General features: G+C 40.8%; 1 protein-coding gene across 1 annotated transcript in view; it reads right to left on the bottom strand.

Moving 5' to 3' along the window:
• The window catches only part of LOC114652863 (lipoxygenase homology domain-containing protein 1-like), a 282,032-nt gene extending 266,542 nt beyond the window's left edge, over positions 1-15,490 (bottom strand). Inside the window, exon 1 of the mRNA XM_051927669.1 lies at positions 15,410-15,490. The gene's annotated coding sequence lies outside the window, so the exon portion shown is untranslated. The remainder of the gene's footprint in view (positions 1-15,409) is intronic.
• Positions 15,491-17,430: the final 1,940 nt, after the last annotated feature.

Below are 17,430 nucleotides of genomic sequence, written 5' to 3'. Positions count from 1 at the left end.
ACTGTAAACACTTCACACCACATGGCTTTTGATTCACATCTGTAATTTATGTGAGAATTTGCACAATAACCACAAGAAAAATAGTACCAGGAATTTGTAATAAAATGATTATTTCCAATGCCTTTTGTTGTCACAAACATGTCTCAGAAACACAGAAGGCACAGATCAATACTCGACAACTGTCTTGCCGTGAAAAACTGACGTATTTTAAGCTTTACCTCCATGCCTCACAAGAGTGTGCAAGATATTTTTTTTTATTTATAGAAAACACTCAACTTTAGAACACAAATTCACAATTTAAACCCACTTAGCATACCGCCACGCTATCTACATAAAACTAAATTAAATTAAAACGACTTTATATGCAAGAACAAGTTGATAAATAAATTTTTAACTTTAAAATGTAGCTACATCTCTCAATGCATATTCTGTAGTACTAGGGTGTTGTACCGTGTTAGCCATTATGAATGTAGAGAAAAGCCAAGCCAGAACTGAGTTGCCTCGAAAGCTTGCATATTGTAATCTTTTTAGTTAGCCAATAAAAGGTGTCATTTGCTTGGCTTTTCTCTACATGCATATCCTAAAATAATATTAGGACCACACAACTGTAAAATATCAAGCTAAAAGTTATAATACTGTTAAAAAAGTACAATCTTACTCCAGTTTAAGATAATGAGTGGCTGTATCCTATTCTGGCAGCATCAGGCATGAGAATCAAATCAAATTATATTGTAGATATTTCTTGACCAATTCTTACTTAAGAAAAAAAACACTACAATAGCTGATTGAGTGGTGAAGAAAATTCAAATTTCATAACAGGCCAGTTCAACAACAGTTTCTTTTTTCTCCATTAAGTATACCAGCTGATGGATAAAGTCACCTAAAAGACTAATATGGGTGTCCACATATACTGTGTCTATAGCTCCATCAATTGCACTTTCAATGAAGTAGAAGTAAAATATTTAAATACCCAAGATGTCAGCTATGACCGGATTTTTTTCTCCTTTGCTCACATTTTATTACAGTATACCTTTTGGTTTTTAATGATTTTATTCTTTGAAAGTAGGTTTTAAGAAGCCTGAAGTACATTACATGAAGTATGTCATTTAACAAAACTGGCAGACATGTGCCTTATAAGTGTGGTGTGGCATGACTGATCTGTAGAGATTTTCCTTACCGTATCCAGAAACTGTATCAAGGGAAGAGTTTCGTTTATTAAAAACAATACATTTACCTGCTGATGAGTGATGATAAACAGTCGTGAAAGAAAAAAAAAAGTAGGAGCAGTCAATTGAAATGTTCAGTGCACCAGGGGATATCTCAGCCATTTACACAGTTCTCATCTCACTCAGTGCTCTGCTAATGAGCGACTGAATGCACGAGCTTGGGGGGCGTGTATGTGGAAATCCCCCGAGGTCTAAGCTTGGCCCAGAACTTTCATTTGTAGGCAAATCATCAGCAGCACTAGAAACAAAATCTCTCTAGTAAAAGAGTGGCAGTGTAACATTTAAATAAAAATATTACATTGCCTCAAGGAGCTGTGTTATTGCAAACTCCATTATAAGTAATTAAATCATCATATGACTATGCAAATACTATTTTTCTAGGGATTTTCTTATTAGCATTTCTATTATATGGAAGAAGAAAAATGAATGTGAAAATTATAAAAATGGTACAATTTTACTTTTTCCCAGGGGAAGTTTAGTCTGTTAAAAGTAGAACAGTACAGTGCAATGGTGTAGTGGTTTGTGCTACTGCATTGTGGATCCTGTGCTCTGAGTTCAAGCACCGTACCTAATTGCTGTCTGCAGAGTATACATGCTCACCCCATATCTCTGTGGGTGTCACACAATGATGTGATAGTCAGGTTACTAGTGAGTCTAAATTGGCTGTGTGCATTTGTGAGCCCTGCGATGGACTAGTACCTTATCCAGGGCTGGTTCTTGTATTGTCACCAATGCAGCCGAGTAAGGATCCAGCTTCCCTATGACTCCTGAACTAAGTTAAGCACATCTGAGAATGTTATGTCATACAGTACCAAAGCAATAGGGAAAAGCATCATTATAATGTATGAACACTAATAGAGTGAAATAATAAGCCAAAACAGTAGTGACATGTCAGAATTGTGCTTAAATAGCTTCATGAGTCCATCAACAAAACAATGTAATGCAGAAGGCAATTTACTTGTAAACTAACTTGTGGGTCTGGTGTAACTGCATGCCAAAGACTTAACTACAGCTTGTTAGATATAGACAATTTTTCTTATTTTTTGAACCCTCCAAACCCATTTGACATCAGATGCCATGCAGGAAACAAACATGTATGAGTGGCCATCACTAGAATACTAACACATACGCTAGGCCATCTTAAAGGAGCGAAACAATCTACCATGCCATTTTGTTGAAAGAAAACACATTTTTCCTTGATTTATCCCCCTACTTGACAGTTTAAAATTACAAATCAAACAATTCAGATGTGATTAAAATGCACATTGCAGACATTCATTTTAGGGTATTTCCATACATTTCGGTCACACCATGTAGAAATGACAACACTTTTTATACACGTTCCCATCATTTCAGGGCACCAAAATGTCTGTGACAATTGGCATCACAGGTGTTTGAGATTATTTACTTGTGTTTCATGGCTGCATTAATGCAGGCATAAGATACCGAGGCTTGCTTCTATCCTTAGGAGTCTATAATTGCCATTGTTCAACATGAGGACAAGAGCTGTCCCAATGAAAGTCAAAGAAGCCATTTTGAGGCTGGAAAACAAGAATAAAACTCTTAGAGACATCAGTAAGCCTTGAATCAACTGTCTGGAACATCTTTAAGAAGGAAGACCACATTGGTGAGCACAGTAATCGCAAAGGGACTGGTAGGCCAAGGAAGACCTCCACTGCTGATGACAGGAGAATCCTCACTAAGCTAAAAAAATAGAAAATTTTTGAATTGTCAAGCATGTCACCTGATTTATATCCAGTTGAGCATGTTGTCCATAGGCTGAAGAGAAAACTTGAGGGGACAAGCCGCCAAAACAAGCAAGAGGTGCAGATGGCTGCATTAGAGGGGCTTGGCAGAGCAGCACCAGAGAAGATACATGGCACCTGGTGATGTCTATGAATCACAAACTTCAAGCAGTCATTGCATGCAAGACATATTAGATTAGATGTACTAAATTTAGAACTTTACAGAAGCTTGAGAGAGAGATAGAAATACATAAATAGTAAAACAAACAACCACCCCCTTAACACACATACGATCGTCTGGATTGAATACTAGAGAACTGCTGCAATCAATAACAGGGCTATCGGTGGAAGTAAGATGGTCAGACCAGTCCAGATATTCATTTGAAGGTTCAGAATTTCTCATTGTTCTGTTGATGAATTTATAAATAACATCAACAGGATGATGCAACTAGGCAGTAAGGAGGAGAAATTCAGTCAGTTTTTCAAAGTCTGGATCACACTTATCAGCTGTAGATGTAATGTGCTCACATCTTCTTCATAAGTCTCCAGACCTTGTCCTGCTTTTAGTGCTCTGTCTGATCATATCAGATGAAAGCTCTCCTGCATTAAACAACACCCAAAAATAAATGAGTGCCACAGTACCACGAAAAGTCAGTGACTTCCCATAACACGTAAAAGATTGTCCAGTTTATTTAAAGGTGATCAAACATTCCACATTTATGGAAACAGGCCAGTAGAGTCCTTTCCACCTTACTTTTATCATTGCTCTTTCCATCATAATGTGCAACAAGCAACAGTGATCGCAAAGCTACCATCCGAGTAGGGGAACATTTAATATTTCCGTCTTTACATGCTCAGAGTCTCCTACATTCTGCAATGTTTTAGACATAGGTAGCCATCAGATTCTTCTAACCTCTTTGATCACGCTGTGGTAACTTTCAAATTCCCAGTTTGGGGACGATAGTTAAGGGGCATTGCATGTATCAAACGTGTTATACAGGAAATTTCTACATGGTGTAACTGAAATGTATGTAAATATGTGTGCAAACAAAAATGTGACTTTGTCCCAAACATTATGGAGGGCACTGTAAATCTGTATATTATTATATAAGATCTGTATGAATATATTTTCTACATTCTTGTAAAAAGCTAGTCTTTTACAGCTGTAATTTTTGCCATGCCATAGGTATTAAATATAACTGATGAAGGTTATAAACAACATAGATAGATAGATAGATAGATAGATAGATAGATAGATAGATAGATAGATAGATAGATAGATAGATAGATAGATAGATAGATAGATAGATAGAAATTAATATAAGCACTTAGCTGGTTATTTTTGTTCATACATCCATCCATCCATTATCCAACCCACTATATCCTAACTACAGGGTCACAGGGTTCTGCTGGAGCCAATCCCAGCAAACAAAGGGCGCAAGGCAGGGAACAAACACCGGGCAGGGTGCCAGCCCACCGCAGGGCACACACACACACAAGGGACAATTTAGAATCACCAATGTACCTAACCTGCATGTCTTTGGACTGTGGGAGGAAACCAGAGCACCCAGAGGAAACCCACGCAGACACGGGGAGAACATGCAAACTCCACGCAGGGAGGACCCGGGAAGTGAACCCGGGCCTCCTAACTGCGAGGCAGCAGTGCTACCCACTGCGCCACCGTGCCACCCTTTTTGTTCATACAGCATTACTTATTTTAAAAGGCATCACTGTGTAGACTTTGCTGCCTCTCAGTTCTAGTGGTTTATATTTGATTCTGGGCCTCGGGTCTGTTTGTGTGCACTCCATTTGTTCTCTGTGGTCTGGGAGTTTTCTCCTGCTCCTCCTGGCCACTCCTACAACTGAAGAGCATTGAATGTACCCAGTGATGATTTGGCTTGTCCCTGCCTTTACTCTTGTGTCCAATGCCAGCCAGAATAAGCTCTAGCTACATACAAACCTTCTAACGGAAAAAGCAGAATCAGAAAACAGTAGGTTGTTTGAATCACACATTTAAATTGCCCTAAATATGCAATCTACATTAAACCCACCTTAAAGTTAATACTCTGAAACTGAGAAATTACTCCAGAGAAGTGAGAAACTGTAACTGGAAGATGACTGTAAATTACAGTATCTGAAATTACTAAAATGTTCAGATTTCAAAACAATAAGTAGATCCTGTCAATTTAAAGTTTGGATAGAAGTAATATTTTGGGGTGGAAGGGTGGCACAATAGTTAGATTCCATATCAGGTTGTTGTCTGTGTTGGTTGCATGTTCTTCCGTATAAATGTTGGTTTTCCATCTACATACTCTGGCGTCCCCCATAACCCAAAGACATGCATGTTGAGTTAAAGCATGACACAAATCTGGTCCCATGTAGGTGTGTGTGTGAATGAACTCCCCGTTGTGTTGGTATCCTCTCCAGGGATTGGTTCAGGCCTTGCCCCGAATGCTGCCAGGGTAGGCTCTGGTACCCTATGACCCTGACTTAGAATAAGCAGTGTTATGGCCATGGAGGATGGACTGGCATCCCAAATGAGATTGAGAATGTATCATTGCCTGTCTGGGAGGTTATAATGAAAAGACAACTTGAATGGAGGCATAACTCAGCTGGAATGGTTCTCAATTACTATCCCAGTCAGGACAAAAGAATAATGGATGGACTACAAGAGGCTGGGAATCACAAATAGTTCATCCCCAAGTACAAGAGGTGGTAGTGCTCCTCTGACTTGTTCTTAGTCTGGACACCCACAGGGTTGTCTGGGACTTGCAGTTCAGATGGTTAACCCTGTTGAGGTCCTTGGGTGATACCAGAGGGCACTACTGGGAGAGGACTTCCCTATTGTATGCAGCTTCCATGTGACCCAAAAGTGCTTCTATCATGCACTTACAATGGCAGAGGTACTCCTGTGGGTCAACATACAATGAGGCATCACAACCCACTCTAAGAGCCAGAGTTGTGAGGAAAAGCACAAAGTTCTCCAAGTAGGAGTGGAAAGAGACGGAAAGTATGGATTTGTTTAATTATAATGTGCTTGACAGAGTAAAGCCTAGTGAGGTATTGTTATCAAATAAAAAAGTCACTTTATATGAACATGGCACTGTGCCCCTTAATGGTCAGAGCAGGTATTATTGTAAAATGTCTTGACTGTATGGTTCAAATAAGCAAAGTGTTCTTTTCAGTCAAATTTTCTTTTCACATCAGTTTAGCTATTAAGCCGTGCTTTATTGCTATGCCTTGTATGGTTTCATCTTCTGTGCCCTGCAAAACACTACAAATCATTTCAAAAAATTATTGAAAGTAAACATCAATCACCTTAACCATCCTTGGATTCATCCATTTTTTAACTTCTTTATCAAGTACAGAAAATCTTGTGCATCCCTGCACTCTTTACAAGTCATTTTCTACATTATATTCAGACTATGACTTCAAAGTACATATGTCATAGCCTATAAATTCTTCTAGCTTCCTTTACAACGATAAAATAGATACTGTAACATGTGCATAACAACGGCTATATTTACCTTAGATAAAATGGTGTCTGCAGTGGGCTGGCGTGGAGTTTGTTTCCTGCCTTGCGTCCTGTGTTGGCTGGGATTGGCTACAGCAGACCCCCGTGACCCTGTAGTTAGGATATAGCGGTTTGGATAATGGATGGATGGATGGATAAAATAGTGTGCTCACCCTGTAATCATTATTTGGACTAAGGTCTAAGATGGCCATGAAAGGAAGAAAAGTCTAAATGTTTGATGTGTCTGATTTCTTTTTTTCTTAATGTATTAAAATATCTTCAAAAAAATTGGCTTATTAGGCTTGTGTGTCATAAGACAACAAGGATCAGCCAGGTGAGAGCAGGTTTCTGGGGCTGATTCTCTGATCGGCTTTTAACTTAATTATATAGCACACTTGGGGTGAGACATGTACAGACTAAGTCATCACTGAATGACAAAAGAAACCACTTTGGAATCAAGAGAATTTGAATAAATATGTATAAATGGATTGACATATATTAGATCAGACATTTACTGTAATTACATGTCAAAATTCAAAGACTTTACCATTGCAAGAATAAAATTACACTATCGTTAAATATTATTTAAACATTTAAAAGCACAGCTCAAGAAAGAAAGCCCACAAGCCTAACTGTTCACAGCTCTCAGTGTGCATGCAAAGCACGTTGGTTACTCCAAATTGGTCTGTATGAGGCTGAGTGTGTGCTTGTGTGCTGAGCAAAGCAGCTGACATCCCACCCAGTTTTGGCTCCTTTCTTAAGCACCATACTGTCAGGGTAAAATCCAGCCCTCTACTGTACACCCTGAGTTTAGATTAAGCACATACAAAAATGGATGGGCACTATCATGGAACAATAATCAGACTGAAAAAGTGCCTAAGTGAGGTTTGAAGAATACACTGTTCCTCTTGGATAGGAAAAAAATCAAAATCAAGTTCTCCTGCTGCTGACACCCCATTGACCAGTAGTGTGAACCTTTGATTACCACTTTTTTTAATATAGCAAAAATGTCTTGAAAATGTCTACAATCAGTGTGATATAGTGGTTAGGAGACACGACTTTCACCTTGAAGGTTCAATTTGTATGTCTAACTCACGGGGTGACCTTGAGTGTATCACTTAGCCTGCCTTTGCTCCAGTTGTACAGTGTATATGAAACAGTGGAGAAAGTGGCACTGTGGCTAAACCTTTGGACTTTAAACCACAAGAACAAGAGTTCAGTTTCTGCCCCGACTTGCTAACTAATGCTGTGCAAGTTACTAAACCTACCTCTGCTCATACTGTAAAAAGCAGAAAATGGTACTATATGCTAATCTAACCCTAACCCTTGGAGAAAGAAATTTCCTAAAATATAATCATTAGCTTGTACTAATAAATGAAGGCTCTGACAATATTCAGTTGGACAACAAAAAAGAGCCACCCTTTCATATTAATTAATCAATAAAAGTACAAAATGAGTCCAAATATTCTATTATCACCTAAACCTTACCTAGACCAAAAACATCATGACGTTCAGGCCATTTATCATGAAAGATAAAAATAACATCACATTCTCACACCCACTTAATTCAGTTCAGTGTCATTGGGACACAAGGCAGGGAGATTGGGCACCAGTCCATCAAAGGGCCCACTCAAGCACACATTTAACCAATGAACTTAACTGGTTCCAGTTTAAAGTTACGAGTTACCTAAACTTTAAAGCTTCAGTTATGTGGGAGAAAGACCAGAATACCCAGAGGAAGACCCATGCAGACACAGGGAGAGCATTCAGACTTTAAACAGACAACAATACTAGCATGGCATCCATATTACTAACCGAGAATGGTAAACAGGAAGGCACAGACGCAGGTCTCGGTAAACCGGAAGGCATGGACGCAGGTACACGCCGATGGACCCAGGAGACATAGTGCGCAGGTGCCTACAGCTTGCGTCTCATAAACCGGAGGCGACGTCTGATCCAGCACGAACGAAGGAGTTATGGCTCAAAAACGAAAGAGCTCAACTAACGTAAATATGACATGAAGCAACAACGCGCCCATAGCTAACGACTAACGACACAGCCACACAGAAAAGAGGATTCTGCACTGCACCCCAGAGTCAAACGTAAGACACTACGGGGTCCGCAAAGGTCCACAAAGATAGTACGGAAGGCGCGAGAAACTACGAAAGGCGCATGCACCTACAACGCGCTTCTGAACTAAACGTCCACACTACACAGCATGGTCCGGGTAATAAGAATAAACGAACTCTCCGTATTAAACGTACGGCATCCTCACACGTCCAAACCATATAGCATATGTGAATCACATTATAGTGATGCATTATTAACAGGACAACCACAGAAAACGCTCCGTATTAACAGTAAGTGCTATTATCCATATTACTAACAGTAGACAACGGATAACTGATGGAGTCACGGTCACGGCTCCAAAACGATCCAGCTTAACTAACGGAGCTACAAAAACTAGCCCGCATGGATAAAAAAAATACATGTAGGCGCCTACAACGCGCGTCTGAAACCACGGAAGCAAAACTGTCTCGGCTCCAAAAACAAACAGCTCGACTAACGGAGCTACAAAAACGAGCCCACATGGACAAATATAATGACCATAGACGCCTACAACGCACATCTGAAACTGCAGAAGCAAAGCAGGCACGGGTTCAAAGTGAAAGAACACAACTGACGGAGATACAAAAACGAGCCCGCCTGGATAAAATCAATGAATGCAGGTCCTGTCCTTAGCTGTTAACACTCATTTATATTGGTTCCAATCTTTAGTCACTATCTAACCCGTTTCCCAGATTTTTCATATGTCGGAGTATTTTGAGAAAACTCAGTGCTGGGGGAACATGACAGGTCCACACAGGCAGCTCCCAGGCCCAGAATCTGAACCCAGAACTCAGGAGCTTTGACTCAGTTGTGCTTGCACTAAGCCATTATGCCACTCATAGGTTTCTCCATAGCAGTTAACACATGTAAACTGTATTCTGTAGTGTTGTACATCTAAACCAAATAAATGTTGGAAAGGTGTCATTTCAAACTTCATCAGTAAGGACCTCAGGAAAGAATCTGAAATGTCTCTATAATATGAGAAGGGTCGCCAAGAAAACAAATGAGCAAATCATTGTTCAGATTAACATTTTCCCTGAAAAGGTGGATGTAAACCTTACACTGCAATATACTAATGTTTCAGGATTGTAAAACTGCTTCCATCCATCCATCCATTGTCTCCTGCTTATCCGAGGTCGGGTCGCGGGGGCAGCAGCTTGAGCAGAGATGCCCAGACTTCCCTCTCCCCAGCCACTTCTTCTAGCTCTTCCGGGAGAATCCCAAGGCGTTCCCAGGCCAGTCGAGAGACATAGTCCCTCCAGCGTGTCCTGGGTCTTCCCCGGGGCCTCCTCCCGGTTAGACGTGCCCGGAACACCTCACCAGGGAGTAGTCCAGGAGGCATCCTGATCAGATGCCAGAGCCACCTCATCTGACTCCTCTCGATGTGGAGGAGCAGCGGCTCTACTCTGAGCCCCTCCCGGATGACTGAGCTTCTCACCCTATCTTTAAGGGAAAGCCCAGACACCCTGCGGAGGAAACTCATTTCAGCCGCTTGTATTCGCGATCTCGTTCTTTCGGTCACTACCCATAGCTCATGACCATAGGTGAGGGTAGGAACATAGATCGACTGGTAAATTGAGAGCTTCGCCTTGTGGCTCAGCTCCTTTTTCACCACGACAGACCGATGCAGCGCCCGCATTACTGCGGATGCCGCACCGATCCGCCTGTCGATCTCACGCTCCATTCTTCCCTCACTCGTGAACAAGACCCCGAGATACTTGAACTCCTCCACTTGGGGCAGGATCTCGCTACCAACCCTGAGAGGGCACTCCACCCTTTTCCGGCCGAGGACCATGGTCTCGGATTTGGAGGTGCTGATTCTCATCCCAGCCGCTTCACACTCGGCTGCGAACCGATCTAGAGAGAGCTGAAGATCATGGCCTGATGAAGCAAACAGGACAACATCATCTGCAAAAAGCAGTGACTCGATCCTGAGCCCACCAAACCGGACCCCCTCAACGCCCTGGCTGCACCTAGAAATTCTGTCCATAAAAGTTATGAACAACAACTCTCACTGGAAACGGGTTCGACTTACTGCCGGCAATGCAGACCAAGCTCTGGCACCGATCGTACAGGGACTGAACAGCCCTTATCAGGGGGGCCGGTACCCCATACTCTCGGAGTACCCCCCACAGGATTCCTCGAGGGACACGGTCGAATGCCTTTTCCAAGTCCACAAAACACATGTAGACTGGTTGGGCAAACTCCCATGCACCCTCCAGGACCCTGCTAAGGGTATAGAGCTGGTCCACTGTTCCGCGACCAGGACGAAAACCACACTGTTCCTCCTGAATCCGAGGCTCGACTATCTGACGGACCCTCCTCTCCAGGACCCCTGAATAGACTTTTCCAGGGAGGCTGAAGAGTGTGATCCCTCTGTAGTTGGAACACATCCTCCGATCCCCCTTCTTAAAGAGGGGGACCACCACCCTGGTCTGCCAATCCAGAGGCACTGTCCCTGATGTCCATGCGATGTTGCAAAACTGCTTTGATAAGCCATTTAACGTAATAAACAGTTAAACACAAAGGCAACCCTGCTTAAATTTAACAGATTTCTATTTTAAAGCTTTATACAGAACTTTCATTTAACAAAGGAACTACTAAAATACCCTCTACAGATTAACACAACATACTTGTGAATTCAAAAATTGAAAATATTGGAATAAAATACTTGACTGCAAGTTTTACTTTCAAAATGGCATCCATTTGAAACCAGATTTCTAAGCTAAATCATTTACCCATTAAGTTGTATTTTTTGCTTTCTGCTTTCTTTTAGTTTTTACTGTCCTGCACATTCTAGCTGAATTTTAGGCTCATCTGCTAAAGCACAATGAACAAAAACTCCAGCAACTAGAATACATGGAGTCACTCACATGCACTTGGTAAGCAGTCGGTGAGCTCAACTAAGTGTGTAGTAAAGGGCTGACAGGGTGTACTGACACCTCTCTTCCTTCCTCTGCAGATCGCCAAAAGCAAATCGCACTTAATGACACTTCCGGTCCCGCCTCCTGAGAACTCCCATCCACTTCCAAGGCTCTCGTCACTTCCGCTTCCTGCCTCAGAGACATGCCTCTTCCTCCTGACTCATTATAAAGCCACCATATTCCTATCAGTAGTCAGTCAAACCGTTCATAGATTCAGTACTTAAAGATTACTCTGTAGCAAGTTTTTTTTCTTTTTTTTGTGTCACGTATACAGGGTGGAACCCCAAAGCTTTTTCTTTGTTCCTTGTCATTATTATAAGTAAATTAACGGATTTCTTTTCCTGGTCAGGATCACAGCAGGCCAGATCTCATCCCAACAACAATGAAACCATTCCACTTATTCCAGTCACCAGTCAATCTAACAGCCTGGGGGGTTTCCTGAAGGAGACTCACATACACACTAACAGAACATGAAATCTCCAGATGGGTCATGACACCCAAACTGAATCCCAAAAAGAAAAACTATGCACCATTTCAAAATGAATACAGATGTCTGAGTGGCTCTTTAGCCTTTAGAAACCTTTAGAATAATAATTCATTATCATTTGAAATATACTGATCCATCTGTTCATTTTACATGGCTACATTTGGTTAGATGGTCTCATTGTGTTTAGTGCTTCACAACTCCACAGTCCCGGGTTCAAATCTCATCTGTCTGTGTGTTGTTTGCAAGCTTTCCTTGTATCCAATCATACTTTTCTCAGATTGCATAGCCATTTGATCAGTGTCAAATCAAAAAATAAAATACAGTTACATATTATAATCCATTCTTGATTATCATGGCACCAAAGAATGGCAATATGTTGCATGTTGGTCATAGAAGGTGTGACAATTTAACACCCGGAAAGGCCGTGTAGTGTTGCTCATGCTACTAGAATGTTGGAGCTGTTGAAAGTGGTGTATGGTGAGGATGCTATGAAAAAATTGAAATGTCTTTGAGTAGGAAATGAAGTTCAAGGACGGGCGAGAAGATGCGAATGGCGACACCAGAAGTGGATCGTCCATCATGACTGTTCATGAGTGTTCATGATTTCCTGGATAACAAATTAATCACCAAATTGGATCATCCACCCTATTCATCTGAAGTAACACCTCTGTGATTTCTGTCTTTTTCCAAAAATAAAAACTGCCATGAATAGATGAAGATTTGCAGACATTTCTGACATCCAGCGTAGCGTGACAAAGGTACTCAAGGGTATTCTAGAAACAAAATCCAGGTATGTTTACAGCAATGGTAACGTCATCTAACTAAATGCATAGCTGCAAAAAGAGATTACTTTGAAGGTGACAGGACCCGCTAATACACAGATACACACACATTTTTTGCAGGTTTGTTCCCAGAATTAAATTGTCAACACCTCATACATGGAAGTAAGAATTTCACTGTACTCTATAAATGTGACAATACTACTACACTGTACAGTCGGTGTAAAACCTCACACTTTTGCAATATACATATGAAGCCATATTGGAAGGGTCAATTCACCACTTTAGAAATAATTAAACTTTTCAAACTTCCAAACTCTAAGTTATCCTACACTTTATTGGGTATAAATAACAATGTCAATCAACATTCTCGAACCTTCTTAGTTCAATTGAGCATGGCAGAGGGTTGGAGCCTCTCCTGGCAGCAACATACACCTAACCAACATACCTTTAAGAATGGAGTTATGGTGTGAAAGTGTAAACCACACACAGACGACCAGGAGTGGGCTTTAACCCCAGGATACTTTATGGTGAAGTGGCAATGCTACCCTCTATACTACTGTGGCACATAAGTTACACCACTTACTGAGCTAACTGTAGTACTGCCAGGTACTCAAATAATATTTTTAATAGTCACCTTAACTACCTGTTAAAATCTCATTAAATGATTTTTTTATAAGTTACTTACCCCATTCACTTTGTAGTGGGGGCCAAAAACAATTTTAACTTCACATTCTCAAGAAGAATGGAGAGAAGAAAAGTCGAACATAACAGAAGCCAACAGTGACCAATATTGTACAACAGCATATGATGTGAAAAACATCCATTGAAAAAAGACCCCCTAAACCATTTGTTGGTCAAGGATCCTGTCTTCAGTTCAAAAAGTCATTCCCATCAGGCATTAGTTTCCGGTTTATGTTGTGTGCTGATTATTCTAGAAGTATATATTATTTTGGCAAAAAAAGCACATGCTTTGCATATTCTGTGCATTCAAATGGCCAACCGACATGTAGATTAAGCAACACCAGTAACGTGAGATTTTTTTTTTTTTTACATTAATGATTTTCACAATGCCTGCTGTTGTACAGCACTGGTCGTTTTTGGCTTGTGTTATTTCTCTATCCATTTGGCGTAAGTGGAAGCAATGCCTCCTTGCAGTAAGGAGACCAAGATTCATGTCCCAGGTCGGCCCATCATGGGCATGGTGCATGGTGTCTGCTTGGGATTCCTCTAGGTCCTCTGGTTTCCTCCCACTGCAAGTTAGGTGAATTGATGACTCTAATTTGGCCTTGCGTGTGTGTGTGTGTGTTCACCCTGTGATGGACTGGTGCCCTTTCCAGAGTTTCTCCTGCCTTGCACCTTACTTGTTAGGATAGGCCCCAGCAATCCCTGTGACAAAGTCTGGATTAAGTGGTTCAGAGAATGACATGACAATTTGTACGATTTCATTAGATTAAAATATTTTCTCGGCCACCATGGGATAAACAGCATATAAAAAATATATACCTTTAAGATGAATTAGTACACTGCACCTTTATTTAATTTGTTTTTAAACATATAAGCACAAAAACAAACTATTCAGTGAATGGCCACATAATTAAATAAAACTTCTCACAATTTAATTTTAGCAAAACATAATAAAACAGTGTTTATGGATGATATTTAATAAAAACAATTCCATTGACTTAAATGGATTTAATTGTCCCAATAGAATTAAAAACCTGAGATTATCAACCAAAAAGTAGCTGTTACTTTTGGGAAGTGTAAATTAAATTATTTTATTCACATTGTAAAATAACACTTGATTTAGAATTCAAATACCCCTGCCTGAAGTAAAGTATGCAAAATAAACACTCCGCAGCTAACTCTACCCACCAAAACTTGGGTTTTACTCTGGCCAGTTTGCTCTATGCTTTTCCAAAGACTTGTTCCATAAAAAGGTGGGAAAGGGTGAGGAGGTCTGGTTTCGGATTTGGACTTAGGTCCCTGAAGCTGCTGTAAGGCCGTAGTGTTCACCCCTGCTGCGTTAATTTACCTTTAAGGCTTAATTCAGTTGCATGATTGCAAGGAGCTGGAGCCTATCCGGCCAGCACAATGGGTGGGGTGCCAATCCATAGCAAGGCATAATATACTGTACATATCCACATATGATAAAATAAAAAGTAAGAAAAACAATTACTGGATATATACAGGCTCCAAAACTCAAAAGTATTCAGCGAAAACACAGAGAATACGCACGTGTACACCTGGTGAAGTGAACTGTCAAGCCACTCTGCGTTTTAAAAACTCACGGCTGCTGACTAAGAATTTAAAATGTTGACGAAAAGCTTGTGTGTTTGGTATACGTGTGGAAGGGCGCGTGTCGCAAACACTTAAATGAAATTGAAATTCTCAAGAATAGGAGGTAGCAAATGCTAATAAAACGGAAGGATCCTGAAGGTTTGATACACGTGGCTGCCGTTGTCACCCGCCTGTCCGTATCGATCAACATCAATTGCGGCTAACTTTGTTGATTCTCTAATCTGTGCCGCTGTATTTGTTATAACGTGGTGGATCAATAGAAATGAACGGTGCCGTTAAGAACGAATACCGGTAAACGCGCCGCGCGGGGCGGCTCCCCCTTACCTGCCAGGCGCAGGTGCACCGTGGATGTGATGTGCGAGACGCGCTTCTCCAGCCGGCTGGACAGACTGACGTGTCGCCCGCGCTCTACTCCCATTCAGCTGTTGCGACTTTGGTTGCTAAGCACGCCTAACAAAATGGGCGTGGGCTCCCCAGTTCTCCTTTCACTGTAGAAAATTGCAGACGCCTCGCTGCTTGTCAATCTGTTGTGAAAGCCGGGTGTTTGTGGAGCGACATGACGACGGCCTCTCGCCTTGGAGACTACAAATACTAAGGCAGTAAAAGTTCGCACGAAGGAGGCGACACTTTCACGCACCGGAAGGGCACTGATGGCGACTCAGAGTTTTACAGGGGGCACTGTTACCTCAGTTGACAGGTGTGCTTTAAGGACCACTGGGGATCCGCCTATTATGAGAACTGGATGGAGTGTCACCGGAGGGGCTGGATTGGGCTGCCTCCTTTTCAATAGGACAAACAGGGGTACTAACGCCCCTTCCACTCCATGAAAGTCAATCAAACTGAACAAATTATTAAGACCTGTACACATGCTTATGTATGTACTTATCTAATCAGCCGATCATGTGTAGGGCTGCCAACCCTCTTCTGAAATGAGGACATTTGGGTCGAGAAATGAAATTTGAGGATGATTTCTCCAATGATCCCATAATACGCCTTTGTACTGTCTTATGGTTCTTATGGTCGTGTGATTTTTTTTTTTATTAACTTAAATTTTAATAGTTGACTCATTCATTTACAATTATATATCCATTTTGAAACAACGGGTGGTAATAACAATATTTTCCATTAAAATATTACAAAGCAGTACTTACTCGCACTTAAATACTGTATGACTGTACCTGGATGTATGAAATTTCTTGTTTAACCCAACTGCTGAAAGAAGAAAGCAGAAAATTAGATCTTACATACAAAACACGAAATTGCAATTTTTATTTTGAATAAATTCACTTACTTATGGTGAATTAGAATTACAAATAATTAAGGAAAGGAAATGAACTGTCTACTCACTAAGAAGGTAAAGCTGAATTCAAAAGATGAAGTGAAAAAGCCAAGTTGGACAGACAAAAGCCAAGAACTCGAAAGGCTGTTTATATTCTCGTCAATAGATGCGTTGTTTACTACTGGAACAGAAGTAATAATAATAATAATAATAATAATAATACATTTTATTTATACAAGGCACCTTTCTAAGCACTCAAGGACACCAAACAAACAATAATTAAAAAAGCACATTATAAACAAAGCTTAAAACATCAGAAAATACAGAAAATATAAAAATTAAAAACAAACAAAGCCACTGTAATCATAAAGAAAAAGCCATTTTAAACAGATGGGTTTTAAGTTTACATTTGAAAGTTGAAAATGATTTGATATTTCTAAGCTCAGTAGGTAGTGAGTTCCTGAGCTTGGAAGCAGAACAGCTGAATGCTCTGGACAGGTGGATGGAGGAAGAGGATCAAAGGTTACAGGAGGGAATGGCAACATGAAGAAGGTCAGACAGCTATGGAGGGGCGAGGTTATGAATGGCCTTAAATATTAACAGCAGAACATTTAAAATAAATTTGAAACTTAATTGGGAGCAAATGAAGCTGCTGCAAGACCGGAGTAATATGGTGAATAGACGAAGTTCGAGTATTGATGTGAGCAGCAGAATTCTGGACTAGCTGAAGCTTATGGAGAGATTTATTAGAGAGACCAAAGAGGAGCGAATTGCAATAGTCCAGACAAGAAGTAAGAAGACTGTGAACAAGAATGGCAGTGCTATGGGGAGTGAGGGAGGGGATGATGTGATTAATATTACGTAGGTGGAAGTAAGCAGACCTGGTGATGTTATTAATGTGAGATTGGAAAGATAGAGTACTGTCAAGGATGACACCCAGACTCTTGACCTGAGGTGAAGGGGAAACAATGGAGTTATCAATAGCAAGTGAAAGGTTATTGGCTTTGGATAATGATGATTTTGAGCCAATGAGGAGAACCTCAGTTTTGTCACTGTTTAATTTAAG

This window comes from Erpetoichthys calabaricus, chromosome 5 (assembly GCF_900747795.2).
Source record: "Erpetoichthys calabaricus chromosome 5, fErpCal1.3, whole genome shotgun sequence".
NCBI classification, from domain to species: Eukaryota; Metazoa; Chordata; class Cladistia; order Polypteriformes; family Polypteridae; genus Erpetoichthys; species Erpetoichthys calabaricus.
The sequence above is the reverse complement of the archived record's forward strand: the minus strand, read 5'-3'. Positions and strand labels throughout refer to the sequence as shown.